Raw genomic sequence first — 27089 nt, 5'->3', positions numbered from 1 at the left:
TATCTTTGCTGTTTTAAATCTGTATTTTAAACTCCTGTACTGCTGCTAGGTTTTATTGTGGTTGTATTGTTATATTGTGGTTTTAATGTTCTATATATTTTAAATTGTTTTATTGTGTGTTGTTTGGTTTTAATTTTTGTGAACCGCCCAGAGAGCTTCGGCTATTGGGCAGTATAGAAATGAAATGAATGAATGAATGAATGAATGAATAAATAAATAAATAAATAAATAAATATGTACTGATCTACACATGTAGACCCCCTTCACACACCAGCCAAGCATGCAGCTGGACAGTTGAGTGTTCATGGCACATAGCAACAAGGAGCTGTGACCTGGGCTAGCCCACAACTCCCTTAATGTGTGTGTGTGGGGGGCTTTGAACTCCCCCTACAGTGAGTGAGAAAAGGGTGGGTAAAAGGACAACGGAGGGGCAGTATAGGCAGGTGAAACCACCGCTGCTCCATCTTCTGCTTCACCAGTTGACTTAAAGGAGAAAAACAATTCCCTGGGCTGCAGCTTGGTGACCCCCGCTGGGACACGCATTTCTTAAGTTATCGTATAGTCATTTGATCCTAAACTTGTTCATTCCAGCCCAGGGGTATTGATCCTCTTTCAGCTCAAGGACTGAATTGAGTTTGGGAGGCACTCCCAAGCGGCACATCCTAGTAACGGACAAGACCAAAGGCAAAAGGGGTGGGGCCAACATCAAAAGGCACAGGGCCCAAACACCAAAACTACCCACAAATTTTTCCTTAAAGATCTTCCTGCCAGTAACTAAGCCTTAGAAGAGTCATTTCAGCCTTACAGAATGGGAAAAACTGTGCAAAAGCCTGGTAAACAACAAACTATCAGCAGTAAGGAGAAAGGGGGTGGGGCCGGCATGGTCATCTGGGCTGAGTTTCAACATCCCTGTTCTAGACCTATTCAGGTGTTTGGTTTCTTCATGCAATTAACATCACGTGGCAAGGAAGTGGGGACAGACACGCTCACTCCACCTCCTCAGTCACCATTCCTAACACCCTCCATGCGTTGGAGGCCAATTGTCTTCTCTATGGAGACTGCTCTACTTGTTCAGGCTCCCTGCATGATTTAGAACCCTGGAAAATCAGGGTCATAAGAGCTTAAGAACATAAGAAGAGCCATGCTGGATCAGACCAAGCGTCCATCTAGTCCAGCACTCTCTTCATACAGTGGCCAACCAGCTGCCCACAGGAAACCCACAAGCAGGACATGAGTGCAACAGCACCCTTCCACCCATGCTCCCCAGCAACTGGTGTATATAGGCTCATTGTCTCTGGTACTGAGGTAGCACATAGCCATCAAGGCTAGTAGCCAGTGATAGCCTTCTCCTCCAGGAATTTGTCTAATCCTTTTAAAGCCATCCAAGTTGGTGGCCATCACTACATCCTGTGGTAGCGAGTTCCATAGTTTAACTATGTGCTGTGTGCAAAAATACTTCCTTTGGTCTGTCCTGAATCTCCCACCAGTCAGCTTCATGGGATGACCCCGGGTTCTAGTATTTTGAGAGAGGGAGAAAAATGTCTCCCTATCCACATTCTCCAGCCCATGCATGATTTTGTAGACCTCTATCATGTCTTCTCTGACCCTCCTTTTTTCCAAGCTAAACAATCCCAGCTGTTGTAACCTTCTCTCATAGGGGAGATGCTCCAGCCCTTGGATCATTTTAGTTGCCCTTTTCTGCACTTTTTCCAGCTCTACAGCATCTTTTTATAAGTGTGGGTCCTACATGGAGCCTACATGGGAAGAGCAGGTTCCCCAAAGCAGATGGTCATCCACCAACTTGTGGAGGGTGATGGAGGGGGTGGAGCTTGCATGCAGACCCTACTTCTTCTCTAAGCAATGTTAATCAAGTGGAAGAACAAATGCCTGGATAGGGTTTCTGACTGAGCGGTGATACATTGAGGATTACAGGATAAAGCTTTTTCATTTCATTTTCTGCATGTTCCCAAAAATGATACTTTGTAACTGCTGCTCCCCCTTCATGGATCACTGCCTTGTTGTGGCGAAGGGGCTTGCGTAACTCAGTGAAGCCATAAGCTATGCCGTGCAGGGCCACCCAAGACGGACAGGTCATGGCAGAGAGTTCTGACAAAATGTGGTCCACTGGAGAAGGAAATGGCAACCCACTCCAGTATTCTTGCCAAGAAAACCCCATGGAACATATCACAAGGCTAAAAGATATGACGCCGGAAAATGAGCCCCTCAGGTCGGAAGGTGTCCAATATACTACTGGGGAAGAGCAGAGGGTATTTCCAAGTAGTGCCAGAAAGAGTGAAGCGGCTGGGCCAAAGCCAAAAGGACACTCAGCTGTGGATGTGTCTGGTGGTGAAAAGAAAATCCGATGCTGTAAGGAACAATATTGTTTAGGAACCTGGAATGTCAGATCAATGAATCAAGGTAAGCTGGAGGTGGTCAAACATGAGATGGCAAGATTGAACATCGACATCTTGGGAATCAGCGAACTAAAATGGACAGGCATGAGCGAATTTAATTCAGGTGACCATCATATCTACTATTGTGGGCAAGAATCCCTTAGAAGAAATGGAGTAGCACTCATAGTCAACAAAAGGGTGGGAAAAGCAGTACTGGGGTACAATCTCAAAAATGATAGAATGATCTCAGTACGAATCCAAGGCAAACCATTCAACATCACAGTAATACAAGTCTATGCCCCAACCACTGATGCCGAAGAAGCTGAGGTTGATCGGTTCTATGAAGACCTACAACACCTTCTAGAACTAACACCAAAAAAAGATGTCCTCTTCATCATAGGGGATTGGAATGCTAAAGTAGGAAGTCAAGAAATAACTGGGATAACAGGCAGGCATGGCCTTGGTGTACAAAATGAAGCAGGACAAAAGCTAATAGTGTTTTGCCAAGAGAACACGCTGATCATAGCAAACACTCTTTTCCAACAGCACAAGAGACGACTCTAAACATGGACATCACCAGATGGTCAATATCGAAATCAGATTGATTATGTCGTTTGCAGCCAAAGATGGAGAAGCTCTATACAGTCAGTCAAAACAAGACCTGGAGCTGACTGTGGCTCAGATCATGAGCTTCTTGTTGCAAAATTTTGGCTTAAATTGAAGAACATAGGGAAAACCACTAAACCATTCAGGTATGACCTAAATCATATCCCTTATGAATATACAGTGGAGGTGAGGAATAGATTTAAGGGATTAGACCTGATAGACAGAGTGCCTGAGGAACTATGGACGGAGGTCCGTAACATTGTTCAGGAGGCAGCAACTCAATCCATCCCAAAGAAAAAGAAATGCAAGAAAGCCAAGTGGCTGTCTGATGAGGCTTTACAAGTAGCTCACGAAAGAAGGGAAGCGAAAAGCAAGGGAGAAAGGGGAAGATATATCCAACTGAATGCAGATTTCCAGAGAATAGCAAGGAGAGACAAGAAGGCCTTCTTAAATGAACAATGCAAAGAAATCGAGGAAAACAACAGAATGGGAAAGACTAGAGATCTCTTCAAGAAAATCGGAGATCTCAAGGGAACGTTTTGTGCAAAGATGGGGATGATAAAGGTCAAAAAAGGCAGGGACCTAACAGAAGCAGATGAGATTAAGAAGAGGTGGCAAGAATACACAGAAGAACTATACAGGAAAGATCTGAATGTCCCTGATAGCCATGATAGTGCGGTCACTGAACTTGAGCCGGACATCCTAGAGAGTGAAGTCAAGTGGGCCTTAGGAAGCATTAGTAACAACAAAGCTAGCGGAGATGACAGTATTCCAGCTGAGCTATTTAAAATCCTAAAAGATGATGCTGTTAAAGTGCTGCATTCAATATGCCAACAAATTTGGAACACTCAACAATGGCCACAAGACTGGAAAAGGTCAGTTTACATTCCAATTCCAAAGAAGGGCAACGCCAAAGAGTGTTCAAACTACCGCACAATTGCGCTCATTTCACATGCCAGCAAGGTGATGCTCAAAATCCTACAAGCTAGGCTTCAGCAGTATGCGAACCAAGAACTACCGGAAGTACAAGCTGGGTTTCGAAGAGGCAGAGGAACTAGAGATCAAGTCGCCAACATTCGCTGGATCATGGAGAAAGCAAGAGAATTCCAGAAGAACGTCTATTTCTGCTTCACTGACTACGCTAAAGCCTTTGATTGTATGGATCACAACAAACTGTGGCAAATTCTTAAAGTGATGGGAGTACCAGACCACCTTACCTGTCTCCTGAGAAACCTGTACGAGGGTCAAGAAGCAACAGTAAGAACCAGACATGGAACAACTGAGTGGTTCAAAATTGGGAAAGGAGTACGACAAGGCTGCATATTGTCGCCCTGCTTATTTAACTTATATGCAGAGTACATCTTGAGAAACGCCGGGTTGGATGAATCACAGGTTGGAATTAAGATTGCTGGGAGAATTATCAACAACCTCATATACGCAGACGATACCACCCTGATGGCAGAAAGCGAAGAGTATCTAAAGAGCCTCTTGTTGAGGGTGAAAGAGGAGAGTGCAAAAGCTGGTTTGAAACTCAACATTAAAAAACGAAGATCATGGCATCTGGCCCCAACACTTCCTGGCATATTGAAGGGGAGGAAATGGAAGCAGTGACAGATTTTATTTTCTTGGGCTCCAAGATCACCGCAGATGGTGACTGTAGCCATGAAATTAAAAGACGCTTGCTCCTTGGGAGGAAAGCTATGGCCAACCTAGACAGCATAGTAAGAAGCAGAGACATCACCTTGCCGACAAAGGTCCGTCTAATCAAAGCTATGGTTTTCCCAGTAGTAATGTATGGCTGTGAGAGCTGGACTATAAGGAAGGCTGAGCGCCGAAGAATTGATGCTTTCAAACTGTGGTGCTGGAGAAGACTCTTACGAGTCCCCTGGACTGCAAGGAGGTCAAATCAGTCCATCCTAAAGGAAATCAACCCTGAGTGCTCATTGGAAGGACAGATACTGAAGCTGAAGCTCAAATATTTTGGCCACCTAATGCGAAGAGAAAACTCCCTGGAAAAGACCCTGATGCTGGGAAAGACTGAAGGCAAAAGGAGAAGAGGACGGCAGAGGATGAGATGGCTAGATAGCATCACAAATGCAATGAATATGAACTTGAGCACACTCCGGGAGAGAGTGCAGGACAGGAAGACCTGGCATGCTATGGTCCATGGGGTCACGAAGAGTCGGACATGACTGAACGACTGAACAACTGCTGCTCCAGGCCAAATAGTCAGATAACGCAAACACACACACACACACACACACACACACACACACACCACACACACCTTTCTCCTCTAAATTGTGGAAAGGAACCAATTTGCTGAGTAATACATTGAATGACCTTTCAGTGAATGATTCTGCTAAACAAAGCAAAACAACCATTCCTGTTTTCAAATGCATTATCTTTTTAAGGCAAGTAAGCACTTCCAAAAGCACAGGCAGGTTCCTTCAAAATCCTACAAGCCAGTCCCAAATTCATTTTGTCCCATTACTGAAAAGGCCTCCCCCCAAAAAAGGAAAGAGGATTTTTTTACATCCCCCAAAGAAATGTAAAAGTGCCCCCAATGGACCTATGTTCATAGCCACTAATGAAAGTACTACATATCCTAGCACTAAAACAGACCCAAAGGCCTACTCGTATTCCCATGGGATGACTGGCAACTGAATGAAATACAAGTCATTTTTCTTTTCCCTTTAAGTGGTGTTGAATTAAAAGGGACATGAATCAGACTCAGCTGTCTGTCCTGAAGGCAATTAATAATCAATTCATCATTATTCCATTCCAGTAGGATTCTTCTACCCAACTAGACTCCACTCTCCCATATGAAACCCATGAATGAGTTCATCAAACAGCTCAAAATGTAAGCTTGATAGACTCTATTATGCAGACTTTGCTAAGTGCTTCCTATTAAAGATTCATACAGGCATAATATATATTTTAATAAGGCAGGTTGTAAGATATGAAACTCAACCCTGAACTAAATGCTTGCCACTAAGAGAACATGGAAACTTCCACCTCAAAATTCTATTTAGGGTAAGTAAATGGAGAGCCGCCTTTCAAGAATCCACTCTTTCTCTGTCCCCGTTAATCAGTACACAGTCAGTCTATAGTTCTGTGTGTATTCTGCAAGTGGAGGTTCTGCTGACACCATCCACTGAAGTGAATGAGTCAGCCTCCTTGCTGGTGCAGGCCGCCATATGCATCAGAGCTCCTGTGCCAGTGGATGTTGCATTCCATGCACTCAGTGAGCCCTCATCCTTGAGTGGGCAAACCTCAATTTTGTCGCTGTCACTGCTACTCATTTGCTCACCTTTTCCCCTGAAGGCTTCCGTACACTCCTCAGTGTTCAATAATTTGTGATCCCTGTCATTTTTATTTTCAGCTGATAGCCACTGGTTATGTGTTAGTATGCTTTCCTTATTTTTGTATATTTGTATTGTATATTCACTGTACATGATGGGTTTGTTGTTGAACACCACATAGAAATACTTTTAAATGAATTAAAAAAAAATTAAATCAGTGAGAGACCCAATCACAGATCTCCCACCATCTCCTCTAATTGTTTCCTCAGCCCCTCATGCAGTCTGGCAAACACTCCATTTGTCCCATGGGCCTCCCTTCTTACTTTCCAGATGAAAATGTTGGATAAACACAAGTGTTCCCATACCTGTAGATTTTACATCCTTTCCTGCAGTTTTACAGGCACCAACAACTGAAGGACGACAGCCCAGTCTACGCTTCTCATAATACATATCCTTCCTTCCATTCATCTCGCCTTGTTCTTCCCAAAGGGCCACTGTTGGATCAAACAGATATGAAGGGAAGCAACAACAACAACAACAACAAAGTATCTTGCCCCATGTGAGTGGTGCTAAATTAATAGTGACCTCGATCAGGCCCCAGTGGTCATGGAGGCAATTAATAATCAATGAATCATTATCTTTTTCCTAGATAGAATTCCATTCCTTCTTATGTAATCTTATTTGGATTGCATAAATGTTGTACATGGATAAAAGTAATCCTGAGAGTCATTTCTTTTCTCTTAAGAGCCTGTATGTAAAGACCCATTAAAAATGGCCACAATTAATCACTATGTTCATAGCTATATCCATCTAGTTTGCAAGGTATTGATGAAAAAACTATTTTAATGCATCAAAACCTTCAGCAAAACAAAATACATTTATCTGCCAATATGAGAAGAAATGCTTGGAAATTCTCAAAATAAAACCCCTTAAAATAAATAAACATTACTGTCTGTGCAGGGAGAGAGAAAAAAGTTTATCCTTTTTAAAAAGAAACAAAAGTAGATGTAAAAATGAGTGATTTCATCCTGCTTAAGAGAAGTACAGCATTATTAACATTTATGTTTTGTCAATGAAAAATGTACTGAAATGACCACTGGGAAACATATGGAATATCTTGGTCTGGATGATTAATTCATTCTCAAGAGGTCCACTTTTTATTATTTGATATATACATTTTTTTCTTCCAAGTAGTGTTTGCATAACATTTTGGTTATCTTTTGAAATACATTTCTAATTAAAGTCTGGTTGGAATTTTCCACATAACATAAAATTCAATTTACAAAACAACTGCAACTACCATATCGGATAGGACACATCTTATCCAGCAAAGGGGGTCTACAATCAAAACCAGGCTTCCATCACCTTTCTGGATTTCACGCACTAACATATACACAAAATTGGAGGAGGATTTTGAGCAAGGGAAACCCCTTCCATCTGTCTAATACTTGGGACTCCAGGCATAGTATTCCTGCACTGTACATACACAAGTCTTATCAGTTTTGTTGGCTTTGATGACACCAATCACCTGTTGGCAAAATCCCACATTTTGTAATGACAAAATCTGTCCTCCAATTTCCTGAAAATTTTCTTTCCCTATGCAAGAGGCTTCTATTTTTCTGCCTCATTCTCAGGGTGCTTTAGAATTTCTTTTGGTGGTGTTTTTGAGCTTACCACATTATTGTGAGGTGGCCAAGGCTGCTGCATATGTTCTTTCCCCTCTTTCTATTACACATCTCTCCATCAATCTGCAGCTTCCCTGGCTGCCCACACTTCCTGATCTGAAAAAGCATTAGCTCATGACATCTTCCCCTGGCCTTTAATTGAAGTGTGGGAAGCTTGGGAGGCTTCTGGCTGCTTTAGAGATGATTATACAGTGGAAGACAGGACAGTCATACATACTTCTCAGCCACCTCATAAGTAAGGTAAGTTCCAGAATCCAGAACCTACACACACACACACACACACACACACACAATATCTCTAAAGTTTTCTTCTCTGTTGAGTGTTTTTCCAAAAGCAATTTCTTTTCTGTCACATTTAATGAGAATGGTTTAAAATAATGTAAAAGAAATTTTCAGCACAGCACTAACTCTGAGTCTAGGCAACCTATTTCTTTTCCAAAAGGTGAGCAGTCTTAAAGCCCCTGAGTTTTTTATCTGCTGCGTTTTGCTGCTGTTTCACTTTGTTATTTATATTTATTTTATGTTGTTGCATTTTTTTTATTTGTAAGCTGCTCTGGGAACACTGCAGTGTTGAAAGTGCAGTGCATGCATTTTGTAAGTAAGCAAGCAAGTAAATAAACAAACAAATAAAGGAAGAGACTAAAGGAGATGTTGCATTGGCAGGAGACGCAGAGGGTTAGGCCTGCTTATTTCGCAAGGCCCAGGATAGTGCTTCAGGTGCATTAGCACAAGCCTGTTAAGAGAAATACTTAGGATCGGGCTGCCTGGTATACAAATCCAGTTTAAATCCTGGTATACAAACTTCTTGGAACAGTGCAATAGACTCAATGCAATAACGTACAAATATTTAAATATGGCATCTGTAGACAGTTTCAGGCTGCAATTCTGTGCATGTTTAACCATTCTTCTTCTTTTAAATGTTCTCTATAATCTCACTCCCTGGATGTTTTTTGATTGCACCCATTAACTCAGTGTTAGAACGTATCATGGGTTTTGTAGTTTTAAAGTGGCTTGTGTATTCTCATGCAACTCTATTCTGCGTGATTACACAATGTATTATAGATGCTGTAGAATTAAAGTTCTATTACACTTAGCCAAGAGAAAATATTTTCAGGATGATCATGAAACAGCTGATGAGAAGTGAGGCAAATTCGCCTGAGAGAGAGAGAATCCAATTTTGCAGAACCCCAAATTCCAGTTCAGACAGAGTTTGGTAGCAACTCTAATTTGAGATGCTCAGTCTAGCAATTATTTCCCTTCTTGCTGCAACAAGGAATAATCTGCTTGCAAGAGCAGTTTGAATCTTGCTTTTAAATGCAGAGAATAGGAAAATAGGTGCAATGTGTATGAATTATTTAAAACTGCACAAAGATCATTTTTTCCCTCCCCTCCCCAGCTTCTGACTTAAACCCCATTCATTGTTGGAGGCCCTAGGGATGACTGACACTTAACATGGCTCTGTCATGCTCCCATACCCACTTCATGCCTGACAGCCAAAGGAAAAAAAACACCCACACATAACACGCAAGCATATGCAGATTTCAAACGCTTCAGCCTATTTGATTTGCCCTTCCTCCCAGCTTCCCTTGAACCAAACTCCTTGCAAAATAACAACAACAAAAAAGGAGAAACCTTGCCATCTGGCAAAATGTCAAAATAATATCACTTCATTTGTCGCATGATTAAGAATCACTTCTCACCCTGTAAGTAACAGATACTGAGAATTAACACACTTGGAGAGAGAAAAAACCTTCCAGCATTATCTGCGGCTCTCTCTTTCCTGGTTGTACTACTTTTCCCAAAATTAAAGTAATGGTGTGTGCATGTGTATATGTGTTAAGTGGTTGTTTGTGCCTTACACAAGCATAACTTTGGACATGTGTGATCCATGGTGTCTTGAGAAGTGCCGAAGTATTTCCCCCCAGTAACACAATGGATAGCTTGTTGGAGATGCCAACGTTTGTGATATACTCCCTAGATATTTACACCATGCACTGTGATCTTACAGTCCTTCAACGTTATAGAGCTGAACAAGAAAAGAACAATCCTCAAATGTGTTCTTTATTTTTAGATACTATCCTCTGCGTTAATTTATACACTAGGTGGGGCATGACAGGGGGCTAAATCCAGCATTGCATGAGTTGACAAGCTGATCTGCTTGCCCAGTGGGGCTGCCCTCCTGAACAGATTTAGGAACATAGGAAGCTGCCTTCTACTGAGTCAGATCATTGGTCCATCTAGCCCTATTTTCGACACTGAGTGGGAGCGGCTCTCCAGAGTTTCAGGCAGGAGTTTTCCAGCCCTACATGGAGATGCCTGGGATTGAACCTGGACTTTCTGCGTGTACTGAGCTATGGCCCCTCCTTGGAGTGGGACAGCTGTAGGGCAGAGGGAAAATCCCTCCACCAGCTGCACTGGTGGATGGCCAACGCCAGGCAAACTTTCCTTTTCATAGAGTTCATGACAAGAAGGTCCATGATGTCCATTTGCCCAATATCACTGATCTCAGCCCCAGTTCATCATCTCACATGCTACTGCAGAATGCAAAGGGGCAAGGCCACCCAAAGCCTAAACCTCTACAGGATGTGTTCTCACTATTACAAGGAAACCGACATAAAAATTCCGTACTTTCAGACCACCATCTTCCTGCCTGGTTGTGAACACCAGTTCGAGAGGGTATCCAGCTAAATGAACTGGATCAATGAAATATTGGGACAGCCCTGTGGTTGTCATGGTGGCCATGAAGTTCTGAACCTCCCTGGACAAAGCAGCCCCAGAACAGATTTTTTATGTCCCCCAGGACAATCATCCTGGGAGTCATCAATATCAAACACAAGACCACTTCCATCAGCTCAGACAAGGAGACCGCTGGGCAGCAGGGGCAGCAGGATACCAGTAGAACCTCTCATCTCTCCTGGGTGCCCAACACAAATACAAACACTCAAGACTGGCACTCAAATGGACAAGATGTTCCAGAGGATTATAGAATCATAGACTAGTAGGGTTGGGAGGGGCCTACAAGACCATCGAGTCCAACCCCCCGCTCAATGCAGGAATCCAAGTCAGAGCATCCCTGACAGATGGCTGTCCAGCCTCATCTTGAATGCCTCCAGTGTGGGAGAGCCCACCACCTCCCTAGGTCATTGGTTCCATTGTTGTATTGCTCTAACAGTCATGAAGTTTCTCCTGATGTTCAGCCGGAATCTGGCTTCCTGTAACTTGAGCCCATTATTCCGTGTCCTGCATTCTGGGATGATCGAGAAGAGATCTTGGCCTTCTCTTTGTGACAGGCTTTCAAGTACTTGAGGAGTGCTATCATATCTCCCCTCAGTATTCTCTTCTCTAGGCTCTTCTCAAGGCTCAACAAACCTTCAAAGTCTGATGTGATTTCTTCGTAGCTCCGCTTGGCGGTATCATTTGTTCCCACATGGATGAGAAGAAAAGGATACCTGTCAGTGGGCTTTATGAGTGCAGGCAATCCTTCAGTCACATCTCCAATCTGTCCTCTTGGGAGACAGCATACCTGGTGAATCCATTTGTCTTCGTGACATACTTGGGTTTCAATCCTACGCAGCAAGGAGTCTCCTACTAGTACTACTACTCTTCTTGTTGTTGTAGGCCTTGGTTTCATCACCTCTGCTTGACTGACCTTCAGCCTCTTGCTCACTCTCATCTAGGGTCCCCTGTAATTCTTCTTCTGCAGGCTGTCCTCCAGTCTCATCCTCAAGTACCTGGAAATGGTTCCCTAGTTCCACTGCCTCCACTGGTGCAGAGTGGCTTCTAGTTCTTCTGCTCCTGTCACCCTTTCCCAAGGAGTATCGTGTACTTCATTTCTCCTCACCTCAGCATTTCCCTCTTCTGCCTCAGCTTGCTGTTGCTCTTCTAGTTCCTGTACTTCGCTTTGCTGCTGTAGTTCCATCATTCTGTCCAAGAACTCTTCACGTTCTCTTATTCCCTGGAGAATCAACAGCTGCCACTCCAATCCTCTTACTTTTTCTTCCAGCAGTGTGATCAACTTGCACTTGTTGCAGGTGTAGGCCATGTTGTTCTCAGGCCAGAAAACAAACATTGCACACACCTTGCAGGTCACCACCACTGAGAGTCTTGTCTTTCCATAGTCTGTTTTCCTTTTTGTGTCTAGCTTTCTGATTGATCTAGAGTAGCCTGTGCCTGGCCCTTACTCACTGGTGGTTAAAAACAGAGCCCCACTGGTATGGAAGTGTGTGTTACAAGACAAATGAATGTTAGGGGCCTCCCCCTTGACCTCCCCTGCCAACCACCCCTGTCCAACTCCTGTTTGCCTCCCCTAATATGCACCTATTTCCATGTGAAAATATGCACCTATTTCCACGTGAAACGAAAAGAGCAAAGCTCACAATCCGATATGGACTCGAGTTGGAATACGCTTTGAGATAGAATAGTAGGGTTGGAAGGGGCCTACAAGTCCATCAGGTCCAACCCCTGCTCAATGCAGGAATCCAAGTCAGAGCATCCCTGACAGATGGCTATCCAGCCTCATCTTGAATGCCTCCAGTGTGGGAGAGCCCACTACCTCCCTATGTCATTGGTTCCATTGTCGTATTGCTCTAACAGTCAGGAAGTTTCTCCTGATGTTCAGCTGGAATCTGGCTTCCTGTAACTTGAGCCCATTATTCCCTGTCCTGTATTGAACTCCCCTCAGTCTTCTCTACTCAAGGCTAAACATGGCCAGTTCTTTCAGTCTCTCTTCATAGGGCTTTGTTTCCAGTCCCCTGATCATCTTTGTTGCCCTCCTCTGAACTCTCTCCAGCTTGTCTGCATCCTTCTTAAAGTGCGGTGCCCAGAACTCGACACAGTACTCCAGATGAGGCCTAACCAGTGCTGAGTAGAGGGGAACTAGTACTTCATGGGATTTGGAAGCTATGCTTCTATTAATGCAGCCCAAAATAGCATTTGCCTTTTTTGCAGCCACAACACATTGTTGGCTCATATTCAGCTTGTGATCGACAACAATTCCAAGATACTTCTCGCTTGTAGTGTTGTTGAGCCACATATCCCCCATCTTGTAACTGTGCATTTGGTTTCTTTTTCCTAGGTGCAGAACTTGGCATTTATCCCTATTAAATGGCATTCTGTTGTTTTCTGCCCAGCGCTCCAGTCTATCCAGATCACTTTGAATTTTGTTTCTGTCTTCCAAAGTATTAGCTATCCCGCCCAATTTTGTGTCATCTGCAAATGTGATCAGCATTCCCTGCACCTCCTTCTCTAAGTCATTAATAAAAATGTTGAAGAGCACTGGGCCCAGGACCCCGCTCGTTACCTCTCCCCAGTTTGAGAAGATACCATTGATAAGCACTCTTTGAGGATTAGTTCCTACAGATCAGCCTTCTACAACCTGGTGCTCTCCAGAGGTTTTGGACTACAACTCCCAGCACTCCTGACCATTGGCCATGCTGGCTGAGCCTGATGGGCGTTGAAGTGCAAAACATCTGGTGGGCATCAGCTTGGGGGTGGCTGCTATAGACCACAGCAACCCATCCTCCCTGACACGTTTATCGTGTTGGAGTACCTGAGAGGGCACAGCTGGGAGAGTCTAAGCCCACCCAGCTTGCCCACCTAGGTCTCAGTAATACTGGACAAGCCATCCGTAGTGGAGATCACTCTCACACTCACTTTCCTTTGCAGTTCCTTCATCTAGTGTTAAATGCAAGCACTTGCTATACTCTATGTATCCACTCTAGCCTCAGGAACAGACAGGAAATGTTTGTTCTGTTCCTGTTGGATTCCATCAGGCTCTACCCCCTAACCTGCACCTGCCTTGCCCAGATACCAGAGTCTAAGTCAGAACCTGTTAAAGTAGTGCCCCAGGTTTCTCAGTATGGTCTTGAGTCACATGATGCTGTTAATATTGTTTCATCCTAAACAGGACTCGGCCTTGTAAGTTCCGGGATGGGAGATTGCTAGGGAGCCTCTTGTAAGCTGCTTTTCCCAGAATGAGCGAGGGACAGAAATGTAAAAAGAGCAATAATTTTAGGAGTGCTGCATCAGAGTTCCAAACAGACTTGAGCAAGGCAGTTCACAAAGTTTGTCTCAGTTCTTCTAACCCAATACTGAGCCCCCCCTCCCCATTGACTCATCTTAAAGAAATGATTGAACCCGTGGTGTTATCTCCGTTCTCAGATCAGAGATAGGAGTGGGGACACCCGGCAGCAGGAGTTGGGACTCATGAGCGCTTGTCTCCGTGTATGGGCGAGTCCCAACCCCCACCTCCAATAAAGAAAAAAAGGAAGGGATGTCAGGCAGTGCTGGCCCAGAACATTTTGCTGCCTGAGGCAAAGAACAAGATGGCGCCCCCTCCCATTCCATATACAAAAGAGGACTGGAATGTGTCAGCTGAATCTTTCTTCAACACTGACAATGGGATAGCATCCTCCACCACACCAGAAGGCAGGAGACAAGCTTGGGGGGTGCAAGGCAGGCCACGTGGCACACAGTTCTCTCCTTCAACACCTTACCGCTGCTTCCCAGCATTTGCCACCTGAGGCAACTGCTTCACTTGGTCGGTGAACCAAGTCAGGCTGGCCCTGATGTCATGGTCAGGCTGGCCTTGATGTCAGGAGTGGGGCCACACCCTCTGATGTCATCTGGCCCACAGGGTGGAGGCCAATCTGCCTCCCCATCCCAAAATAGTTCTGCACTCCTGGTCTACAGTCAAATGCTACTCTACAGTGAGGTCTGAATTGTCGAATTGCTTGCAGTGCCATGGGCATGTTATATCACACACACACACACACCACAAATGTTAGACACAGCTTACAAAAACAGAATACTCCAACAGAGAAAGAGTGTGTGTGTGTTTGTGTGTGTGTTTCCCCAGCAAGTTTAAATAAATTGTTCGGCAGGGCCTCTTTTACAGATCTCATCTGAAATACAGCTGGGGGCTCCCTGAGCTATTTATTTTTGATTGGTGAAGCAAATGGTACATGACACAGAGAAAATGATAGATTCTTGATGTGTGATTGGGTATAGCATACTAACTGCTCTCCTTTCAACCAGGTGATCCCTTTGCACACTGTGCTTTAGAATATGTACATATATATTATTATTTAAATTATTTCATCCATTAATTGGTTATCAAGAAAGGACTATAATCATTAGAGTCTGTCCTCCCATTTGAATAAGATTGTGCATTAGTTTTTAATCAGAACAACAAACATCCATCCCCATCACCCCGACTATGAAGAACACTGGGTGCTGCCTTACACTGAGTCAGATGGTCATTGGTCCATTAGGCCAGTATTGTCTACTCAGGTGGGCAGCTGCTCTACAGAGTCTCTGGCAGACGTCTTTCCCATCACCTGCTACCTGCTTTGCATGCAGCAGGTCCCAGGTTCAATGCCCAGCATCAATAGGTAAGGCTAGGAAAGAACCTGCCTGAAACCCTGGAGAACCACTCCCAGTCAGTGTTGACAATACTGGACTAGATGGACCAAGGGTCTGACTCAGTATCAGGCAGCTTCCTAGGCTCCTATGTTAACTGGAGACACCCAGAATTGAACCTGGGACCTTCTGCTACCAAAGCAGGTGCTCTACTTCTGAGATATTGTCCCTCTCCAGACCTGTTCATCCTGAAAAAAAAGTGTTTACACCCAACACTGCAGATATTTAGGATGTTTTATTTGGCCAGGCTTTCATAGGACATTATTCTTCCAACAGTTCACAATGAGTGTTTCTGATTTTATCTTTTTAACATTGATTTATTAAAATACAATTTGGTTTTAATTTTTGTTTCATTTTATACTTGGATCATTGCTAATGAATTTGGATCATCTATAGATGAAAGAAAAATGAGGTACAAGTTCAACAAATGCATAGAGTAATCTAAAAGTTCAAAAAGGATGGGGAGATTAATCCATCTCTTTCTCATTCCTAAACAAAAATGGCAAATATTTTACTCCTCCTATCTCACTGCTGTTCTACTGCTTATTCACAATCTCTATATCAGGAGTGGGCAGAAGATAGACCAGGATCTACTAGTAAAATTGCTGGATGATTTGCAGTAGATCAGCAATGGTATTTCACTTCCAACTGTTTAACAATAGCAACAACAACAACAAGGCTTCCATCATCTTAATTAGACTATTAGAATCCCTAAACTCTACTAAATTAAATGTAAATTGTATTTGTATATGCAAATCATTCTAATGTTGGGCTCAGCCCTCTGGGCCACCATTTTGCATCTGCTTTGACTATTTTGTGCATAGCTTCAGTTGGTGAACTTTGGGGTTCTGTCCCACAAATGTGAAGTCTACCCATGCCTGCTTTATATAATGGGTAAGATCCAGTATACTATGGTTACCTACACATCGAAGATTGCCATTGGCCTGTTCCCACCCTCCCCACACTTAAATGCACATATGGGCATGCGGATAGGAGAACACAAGTAACTTCCATTAGACAATCATAGCATATTTGTAAAGTAAATAGTATCTAACCACTGCACAGTTTCTATTATTCCTAGGGAAATTCTTTCAATTTCATCTGGAAGCCTATATCCTTTGCATCATGCAATAGGGATGGGTGAATCAGTCTGTTTCCAGTCCATGTCACTTTTGCATATGTTGACTCATAATTCCATTCCATCCCATTTCCACATTTGCAATTTTAAAAAATCTGCAAAAAAAAATGTATTTCTGTACTATTTCTGAACATGTTTTCTCTCGAAGTACACATTTATCATGTAGTTTTATACTTTTTTTAGCCAATAAATGTGTAAAAACATTTGGGAAGTACAAAAGCTAGTGGTTTACTAAGTTCTTATTTGCACATTAGTCAGATCAGTTCATCTCAGAATTCACAAAGAGCAAAAAACTCTAGCATCTCTCCGTATGATGTCACTTCATCTGAGAAAATGGTTGCAAACAGTAAACATACCATCCAGCCCTAGGATCTCTGCCTCCTCATAGGCCAGCAGCATCTCAGTACTAACCAGGGAGGCAGTCAAGGTGGGAAACACTCAGTCAGAGTGACAAGTTGCTCAGACCACTTTCAGAAGTTCCACAGGACCTGATGAAACTCTACTGGTCTCTTAATACACGTGGCCTCTTCTTAGCTGGTAGCTGCAATGCCACCTTGTGGCACAGTGGTAGGGCAGGCCAGCATGTACCTCCTCTTCTGGCAAGTGACAATGGTGGCACAGACAGTCAAGCACCTGAGTTCCTGATTCAAGATCTCAAGCCAATTATACTCCCTAGGGCCAGTGTCAAAGGCAGACATGGTTGGGCACCTGCCAAGGGCCTGCACCCCAGCAGGGGCCCACTGACAAGAGCTCCCTGGAATTGCTCCTCCTCTTCATCATTGCAACCTGATTGTTCACGTGCCTCTCACTCCGGCCCAGACAATGGTGGTGGTGAGAAGGAGAAGCAGTAGATACCATGGCCTACTTGCTCATTGGCTCTCTGCCTGTCAAACAAGCAAGTGGTAGCAATAGTGAGAAAGAGGATGAGGCACCATAGCAACTTCTGACAATGGCAGTGAGAGGGTAGACTCACTGAAGGAGGGGGCCCATTGAGGGTGCCTTGCCCAAAGGCCCTCAAAAACACTGATACACCCTAAACAAATGGTCTGTCCTTGCTTGCAACTATCCAGTAGTGAAAGCAGGGTTGGACCTTGGAGCCAACATCCACGGCACTGCAGCCTGAGGAGGGGGGCAAATGAGTTCCCAGAGTGTGGCAGGTGAGGAGGGCATCAGGGCAGCAGAAGCAAACTACATTTTATTCCTGTAGTCATGATGGTGTTATGATTTAAGTGAGCTTCAAATGAAAAACCGCCCTTGCTCAGGGTATCTTTTTTAATCAGCACTGTCAAACAGTTTTTGTTGTTGCTGTTCTAACATATAAGGAATGTAGAAGTAAACCATGGAAAGAAACGTTGGTTGTGTGCTACACAACTGAAGTAATACACATGGCCATTTAAAAGCGGGGCCCATCAGACTGTTAAGCCCAGGGTCCAAAATTACCTAGCTGCATCACTGCAACTGTCTTCCATTAAATGACAAAATGGCAACTCACACATTAAAAATTTGTGCTATGATTATTAGTGACCTAGAATTGAAAAGTGAAGGATCTAGGAACAACTCCATCGGCCATGGCTTTCCCCCAGAACACAAAAATATCCATTAGCTAACTGTATGTGCATCAATGACAGGGGCCATTAGCATTCCACTATATCTCATCTCTTTAAAACTTTGATGTTCACCTTGGACCAGAGGAGACAAGTTCACTTACAGTCTGATCAAATGATAACCACTCTCCCTTCCTGTACTCCTACCCTTGTGAATGAAAATCAGCATGAATGAAGCCCCATTTGACTGTACTTGTGCTGTCCTTACACACAGACTCCAGGAAGTGAGGGCTTAATTTGATCTGAAAACCTCCCACAGCCTACACATTTTGAAGACCCCTCCACAAAGCCAATCAATAGGGACCATTCAGATACTTGCTTTCAGTGGCTAAAAGAAAATAGATACCGAGAAAGCCATAACTATGATAAATTTAGGTACCGCTTCTCTTTGACTAATGCAGGCACTAAAACACTGCATGAATATCCTACTTTGAAATGTGTCATATTTCTGAGAGGCCAATCAATCTCAGGGACCTCTGCAGACCACATTAAAATACATTTGTCACTGTACGTTTATGAAATATTGATGGTGTTTTTAGGGGGGGTGTTAGAAGGTGGAGAGGTGGATCAAAAAGCAGGGAGGGGAGCAACTTTAATGAATTATCTTTAGGCTACAAGAAGAAGAAACAGATTCAGATACATATTGTGGGTGATTGTGAAAAACATCAGCTGGAGTACCACATGTCTGAAGAAGGCACTTGCTACATTAGTGATAAAACAACACCTCACAGTTGAAAGACTTAAGATGACAACTGTAATGCACACCAACTCCGCTCACCAGTTTGAATTGTTTTATAATTTCATTCATCAGAAGTGGACAGGTGGCTCTACATTTGTATGCAAGGTACACGTTAACAAATTGTATATGAGTGTTTCTTTCCTTTATGGCTATCTAGTTTGCGAAGCATAAATATTATACCATTCCTCTATTAAATATGTCTCTGAACCCAGGATAAGAAAAACTGAAGGACTAGTTTTGACCTAATAGCCATGACTTAGCCAAAATTAAGCACTTAAAAATATTTTTATTTATAAATTTAGCAGTAAGTACAGGATGCAGATATGTTCAAATGGTTTTCAGAAATGAATAAAGCATGACAGAAACACCTATTACATAAAATTATTGTGGAAATTACGAAGGAAGAGAAAAAAAATAAAGGGGAAGAGGGGGAAAGATGTATATTAAAGGCTGGAATAGTGAAGATGGAATACAGCCATTATACATGACAAAGAATAAAAGGGTGCCCCGCCCCATCAACATTCAACACATGAGGATCTGGATATGTTGTAGCCTGAAAGGCACCAAGGAAAGTGACCTTTGCAGATCTCACAGAACTGCCCACATCTGTTTCTGAAAATGGAATAACTGGAGTTAAACCCTTTAAATATGAGTCATGTCAGTCATAAAGAGTTAAGTACATTGGAGCCAATGGTCAAATCAAAGTGCTGAACTTTGGCTGGGTTGTACCCACTTTTTAAAACCAATGACTTTGCGTTTGAGATGATTCCAAGGAACGCGCTGGTGCAATTGTATCAAGGGCAACAAATGGGTCTAATGGATATCCATGGTTCAGTTCACAAGACTGTCCCCAAATAAACTGTAGCAGCTTCAAACATTTTCACATGTTTGCATCCAGAAGAACTATCCCCAAATTCTGCCATTGCCACAGTGTTAATATTAAATCCGGCCAGAGAGAAAGCACTCCATCTAAAACTCCATGGAGCATGAATAACAATTATTTCAAATATTTCCGTGTTGTGTATACAGTTGTATGCAAGTGTGCCCTGGCCATGCAATTTGCCCTCTCCTTTTTGCAGCACACAGACTGCATGAGTGGGATAGACTTGCAGACAAATGTATACGTGTAGGACTTGGTTCCCACTAAATATTCTACATGCATGCCCCATCAGGTGTAGAACATACACACTAGCACCATATGTGCAGTTGAACCATCCCATGATGTCCGCGCACTGCAGGGGATGTGCTGAGTCCAATACTAACTGTTTTCTCCTTATCAGAGAAACCCCTTGTTATTCAGCCAAACACATAGTGCAGGAATGTGCCAATTCCAGATCTGAATGTTACAGCCAGAGCCTCATTTTTATTCCTTTTTTCCTACTTTGAATGTTCATTTATCTATCAAAATGATAAAGATAAAAATAGACCCAGCACAAGGCACTAAAGTTGGTTGCCAAATTCATTGCGCACAGAGAGGTTCATTACACCATCTATGATAACGCTTTATAGTCAGCATTTCCAAAGGGCCTGTATTTACATTCCTAAGCACTTTGCAAATAGCTATTCCATGCACAGAGAGGATCGGCAGCTTAGCTGTCAGCAAAAGGCCTTCACGATTTTGGAACATGTTCCGACTGGAGTGGAGCCAGTACTGGGTTTGGCAACATTCACAGCAGCGCGTTGTGCGTTTTCTACTCAGTTGAGTGTTTGATTCAACGTGTTCGTCTCAGCCAGCAACAGCAGTCACAGTAGTTGTGCGCTTAGGAACTTTAGAACAAAAGAGGAAAAACCTCACTTCAATTGGAGCAATTAAATGTACAAGTGGGGACCTTCAAAGAATGGGGCTGGAGGGGGAAGGGAAGCAAAGCCAGCATGAGAATCCTTTGCTCTTCCCCTCCAGTAGGGTTGCCACATTGAAAACCAGAGAACACTAGGGTGAACAGGCGTTCTACTCTACAGGGGAGAGGTGTCCTACTCCCTCAGTTCAAAGGATTGTCCAATCCAAGTCCAGTTTAAAGATAAAGAAACCTCAGAAGAAAACCTTGAAGTTGCCCGTCAGTTAATATCTGGACAGCAGACTGAGAAGGCACGCAGGTCATCTAATCAGTGTTCCTTACTCTGGTGAGATGTATTGTATTTGTATTGAAATTATGGTTCATAATTCTAAATTTGTTATCACGCATACACACACATTACCATATGCAAATGCTATGCAAATTAATGCCCTCTTTTTTCCATGATGTGTTTCCTCTTTTTTGGCGATGCATAAATGGCCTTGCTAGGGGACAGCCATAAATGTTGTAACAGTGCAACCCTAGCCATGTCTACTCAGAATTAAGTCCTACTGAACCCAGTGGGACTTACTCCCAGGTAAATTGATATGAGATTGCAGCCTCAATCTCTCAAGGCAGCAGGAGGTAAGACAGCTGAGGTTTTTCCTGCCCATTTCCTCCCCGGCCCTATTGTCCCTCTGCTTACTGCATGGTGTATCTGGAGCCTTGATCAATTACAGGTTTGGAGTAGGGATGTCAGAGAATTCCACCACGGACTGAAATGGGATCGAATTCCCTTCAGTCCGTGTCACAAAATCCTCTGCGAAGCGGCACCTGTAATGCATAAGCGATGTATGGAATTTGTTAATATAAAATATGGAGATGACAAGGTCCTGCCGAGCCAGCAATCACGTGGCTTTTTTGTTACCGTTCGCAAAGAGTCACGAAATTTTTGTAAAAAAATACGCAGTATAATTCGTAAATCGAAAGGACAGTAGTATTACGATAATAAATACATAAGGGGTTTTTTTTGTAATGAATTGTGCTTACTGCCTTGTGGGTGTTCTTTTTAAATTGAAATCCTCCTTCTCCGTTGGGGAGTTTACTTTCAGCCAAAATACTTCCTCTTCCTTGTAGGGGCTTCCCAAAAGAAGGCTGTCTTAGGTGTGCCTGAGAGATAAACTATTTGTTTAAAGCAACGCTGTTTTAAAGAAACAAAAAACCTTTTTAAATGACCATGCACGATGCATTATTCTCCCTGCTAAGCTTTATATTTCCACATCCAGCGTTGTTGCTGACGTTGTGAGATTAAAATGGAGAGGAGAACCAACTCTGTGCATGTCTCCTCAGAAGTAAGTCTTATTGAGTTCAATGAGACTTACTCCTACACATCTCAGCACCTCACTGTCCCCAGCTCAGCTTTGTATTTCCACATCCAGCTCATTATCAAACCTGTTAGTTATCTCAGAAGACCCTTGGGTAAATGGGTTTTTTTTTTTCCAGAGAAACAGCTGGATTGGGGGAGAAGCTCCCACACACACACAAACACACAGAATGGAAGAATATAGTTCTTCATATTCCCTGGTATGTTTATTCCTCATTTTGTCCATTCCCTGAGCATGTGCAGAGTATGCTTTTTATTCAAACAAAGAGAAGGTTGCTGATCTTTCCCTTCATGCATTTATACAAGTGTAACTACTTCAGAAAGAACTTTCCATTATACTGTCTCTTTCTCATGAGTTTCATAATAGCAGTGTGGTGTAGTTGTTAGACAGCCAGAGTAGCCTAGTGGTTAGAGTGTTGGACTGGGACTTTGGAGATGGGGGGTTCTAGTCCCCCACTTGGCTATGGAAGCTCACTGGGTGACTTTGGGCTGGTCTCAACCATACACATTGTTTGTGTGTTCTTTCTGAAGCAGTTACGATTTTTAAAAAAATCTTGCCCACCTTTCGGGACAGAAGCCCTCCCAAGGCAGCCACAGCAATAAAATACATAAAACAGTTAAAATATTAAAAACAATAAAAACATAAACAAAATAAAATAAAATAAAATAGCAACAAAAACAACAATAAAAGCCAACAATAAAACCAGCAACAACAGCAGCAGCAGCAAGAACAGCAAGAACAGCAGTCATATCAAGAGAAGGCCGTGGTAAAATAATATGTTTTCAAGGCCTTCTTAAAAGCCTGCAATGACAGAACATGGCAGACCTCTGGTGGCAACTTGGTCCAAAGGCGTGGGGCCACTGCAGAGAAGGCTGGCAAATGAGAAGGGCCTCTCTTTCTGATCCTAAATTGCGGGCAAGCTGATAGGGATGAAGGTGGTCCTTCAAGTAACTTGGTCCCAAACCATTTAAGGCTTTAAAGGTCAAAACCAACCCTTTAAATTGGGCTTGGAAACACACTGGTAACCAGTGCAGCTGGTGCAGTAGAGGCGTTGCGTGGTCAAATCGCCTTGCCTCCACCAATACTCAGGTGGCCACATTCTGCACCAGCTGAAGTTTCCAAACCATCTTCAAACATATATATGAATCTTCTCCGCCTTCTCTACTCTGACCCTTCAGAAAAGCACAAGAAACAAATGGCAGTGGGGTGGAAGAATGATGAAGGAATCAGCTAAGCAACAGATGGATATTCTATACATTCAGACAGCAGCACTGGACAGCAAATTGGTGACAGGGAAAGACTGAATGAGGATTAGTTTCCTCCATACTGTAGTTTTAATGAAAACGTCCTTAACTGTAAACCTAATCACTGGAAATGTAGAACTTTGCAGAGCTGATGATAAACATGGCTCACAGCCAAGAATTATTGACAGAAATTATCTGGGAAATCATTTTACATAAAAACAGTGGAAGCTGTTATAAACTACTCTCCAGAAATTTACAAAGAGAGATAGGGTGGGGAGGAGGAGGTTCTAATTGACTAGAAATGCAAACACATCAATCCTTCATCCAAACACAGCTTTTTCCATTACCAAGGGTTTGTAAAAATGTATGTCTTTCCCTAAGAAAGAAACTGTTTTCTAACTGCTAAAGTTTTCCAAGTCTTCTGTAAAAAAAAAAAAAAAAAGTGACATACCAAGGGTCATTCATTCAGCAATGAGAGTTGGTTTGGATATATTAATATAATTCTATCTTATTTCAAAATATTCCTATGTGTACCATGAAACCATGCCTGACTAGTTGCAGAGCAGCTGAGAATCCTAAAGATGTATTCACAAATCATCCACACATGCCCCATTTGCAACCCTGAATGCAGACAGGAGCACTTAAAAAAAAAAAAAAACATTAACATATTCCCGAACTTGCGATCACATTCAAAAAGTGCATTTCCTTTTCAAAATCCACATTTTTCAAATGCATTTTCATGCTTTAGTTAGTGGGAGGGAAGTGCATGCTTTTGAAAAACGTGCACGGAAATGCACCTTTTCCCAGTTCGAAATGCGCACTATTCCCATCCAATCAAACTGAAAAACAGATCACAAACAAAAATGGGAGCAAGACAAACAGAGCTTCGAAGTGAAGTTTGGAGAATTTCTCTCATCACTGTGGGAGAAAAAAATATATGTGAAGGACTCTCCCTTTGAAATGTTTTCTGAAGAGAGTTTGGGGGTATATATTTAGCAAACAGCTGGTTTCAAGGCCAACGACATCCCTTGATCTCTCTCTTATGCTCTGTGCTCATCTTGAGAAAACAGGAGAAAAGTCAGCTAAAAAGCCCTTAGAAATCCAGGGACTAAATAAAAAAGGGAGAAAGTAGCAAGATGCTTCTTAGGACATTGCCAGAATGCACAAAGGAACACGTACGATTCAGTATCTGTGGTTTCTGGAGCAACAGAGGAGAAAAAAAGGTCATTTGTAGAACACTTGCAAGCAATGTTTCAGCCTTGGGGGTCTTCCTCAGGCCATAGACAAACTAGGACAACCAAACTCAGTAGCATCCTGTTCCTCTGTAGCCTGAGGAAAGCCCTAGAGGCAAAATGCCATCTCTTGTTTAATTCTCTTGTTTTGACAAACAGATTGACTCTTCCCTTTCTGATTTGTTGCTTTGGAACTTGGAAGGTGTCAGTGCAAAAGTCCACATGGTCCGAGTCTTAGTCTTTGCAACCTGAGTCATCTGAGCAAGGGATAGACCATACATTCTGCAAATATAGCACATTTTCAAATTGAGCTGAAAATACACTTGTGTGGCAGTCAGGTGGCTTGTATTTATTTTATTTATTTATTTATTAAATTTATTAGTCGCCCATCTGGCTGGTCACCCAGCCACTCTGGGCGATGTACAACAAAACCGTTAAAACAATAAAATTCTACATTAAAAACATCATAAAAAATACCTTACCCACCCCGAATGCCTGCCTGAACAACCATATTTTTAATGCGCGGCGGAGGGGCGCATTAAAGAGGGGGCATGGCGGAGTTCCCTAGGGAGGGAGTTCCACAGAGTGGGGGCCACCACAGAGAAGGCCCTCTCCCTCGTCCTCACCAGCCTAGCTGTCCTGGCTGATGGGACAGAGAGAAGGCCATCCGAGGCTGATCTTGTTAAGCGGCCTGTCTGGTGTTGCTGGAGGCGCTCCTTAAGATAGGCTGGGCCGGAACCATATATGGTTTTTAAGGTCAAAACCAACACCTTGAATTTGGCCCGGAAAACAACTGGTAACCAGTGCAACTCCTTCAGCACTGGAGTGATGTGATCTTGCCCGCGGCTGCCTGTAATCAGGCGAGCCGCCGCATTCTGTACCAGCTGCAGCTTCCAAACTGTCTTCAAGGGTAACCCCACATAGAGCACATTACTGTAGTCTAAATGAGAGGAGACCAGGGCATGTACTACCAATGGGAGCAGATGGTCGGGAAGGAAGGGGCGCAGCCGCCGTATCAGATGGAGTTGGTATAGCGCTGTCCAGCTCACAGCTGACACCTGAGCCTCCATGGTCAGCTGGGAGTCTAAAATGACCCCCAGGCTGCAGACCTGGTCTTTCAAGGGTAGCCGTACCCCATTCAACATCAGGTCAACATCCCCCAACCTCCTCTTGTCTCCCACCAAAAGTACCTCGGTCTTGTCAGGGTTCAGCTTCAGCTTATTCCTCCCCATCCAGCCAGTCACCGTCTCCAGACATTTGGACAGGGATTCTATGGCCAACCTTGGTGAAGATTTGAATGAGAGGTAGAGCTGCGTGTCATCCACATATTGGTGACACTGCACCCCAAACCTCCTGATGATAGCCCCAGCGGCTTCACATAGATGTTAAATAGCATCGGGGAGAGGATGGAACCCAGTGGCACCCCACAAGTGAGCGGCCATGGGTCTGAAACCTCCTCTCTCAGTGCTACCCTCTGGTACCTGCCGGAGAGGAAGGACCGGAACCACCACAATATGGTGTCTCCAATGACCAAACCCTCCAGGCAGTCCAGGAGGATACCGTGGTCAAGCTGCTGAGAGGTCGAGGAGAACAAGGAAGGAGCATTTGCCCCTTGTAAAACTGTGAATGGTGTGGAGAGCATGAATAGGGGGAAATTCACCTCTGTCCAACCAGCTTTGGATGTGACTATGTTGTGGGGTAATCAGGAAGTTCAACTGGTCATGCTTCCTATTTTCCTTCTTCTCTGTCTCACCACAAATGGAATGTCTTTGAATCTCTTTTTGCAGGCAGATGCACATGTTGTCCACACAATGTGAGCTAATCTTACAACTGGTGACATCTGAAAACTCTATTCCAGACAAGATGGACATGTGGGTGAACATGAAATGCAAAGCACTGATGCTTCCCCCACAAAATGGTTCACATTTGAAGCCATTATTTCACTCCCCACCCCCTCTCTCAAATTCAAGGTCTTCCAATAAAATGGATTGGTACTGAGGACAAACAGAAAGACATGCTTCTTCCGGTAATGCATAAGCGATGTATGGAATTTGTTAATATAAAATATGGAGATGACTAGTTTAAAGCATGTTTTTAACAAGAAAAGAATTAGGAATATACATGAAGGATGGGCCTATCAATGGCTATTAGTCATGAAAGCTAAAATGGACCTTCATGTATCACCTTTTAGCCATGTTTATGAGTTTCAAGAAGCATCTGGTTGGCCATTGCTAAAAGCAGTGTTGGGTTAAATGGACCTTTGCTCGGACTCAACAAGAACATTTTATACTCTCATGGGTATGATTTTTGCATTCTTCTATTCAACCAGCTTTATGAAGGTTCACAGTGGTGTGCAAAATGTTATTGACTGTTACTGGCTCAAATTGTGCACATGTTAAGGTTACCTTCAAAACAAGTGGTTACACCTTGCATACAAGGACCATGTGAATTATCCTTCAGTTTTTCCAGTTACCTTTCTGAACAGCTTTAGAGGGCTCTACTTTGGAAAAAGTATAAACAGGGCAGATTCTCTATTGCACTGTTTTCTCTTTTCACACTCTCTTTAT

This window comes from Heloderma suspectum, chromosome 4 (genome assembly GCF_057233095.1).
Source record: "Heloderma suspectum isolate Gila_16-S chromosome 4, 16-S_ref, whole genome shotgun sequence".
NCBI lineage: Eukaryota > Metazoa > Chordata > Lepidosauria > Squamata > Helodermatidae > Heloderma > Heloderma suspectum.
The sequence above is the reverse complement of the archived record's forward strand: the minus strand, read 5'-3'. Positions refer to the sequence as shown.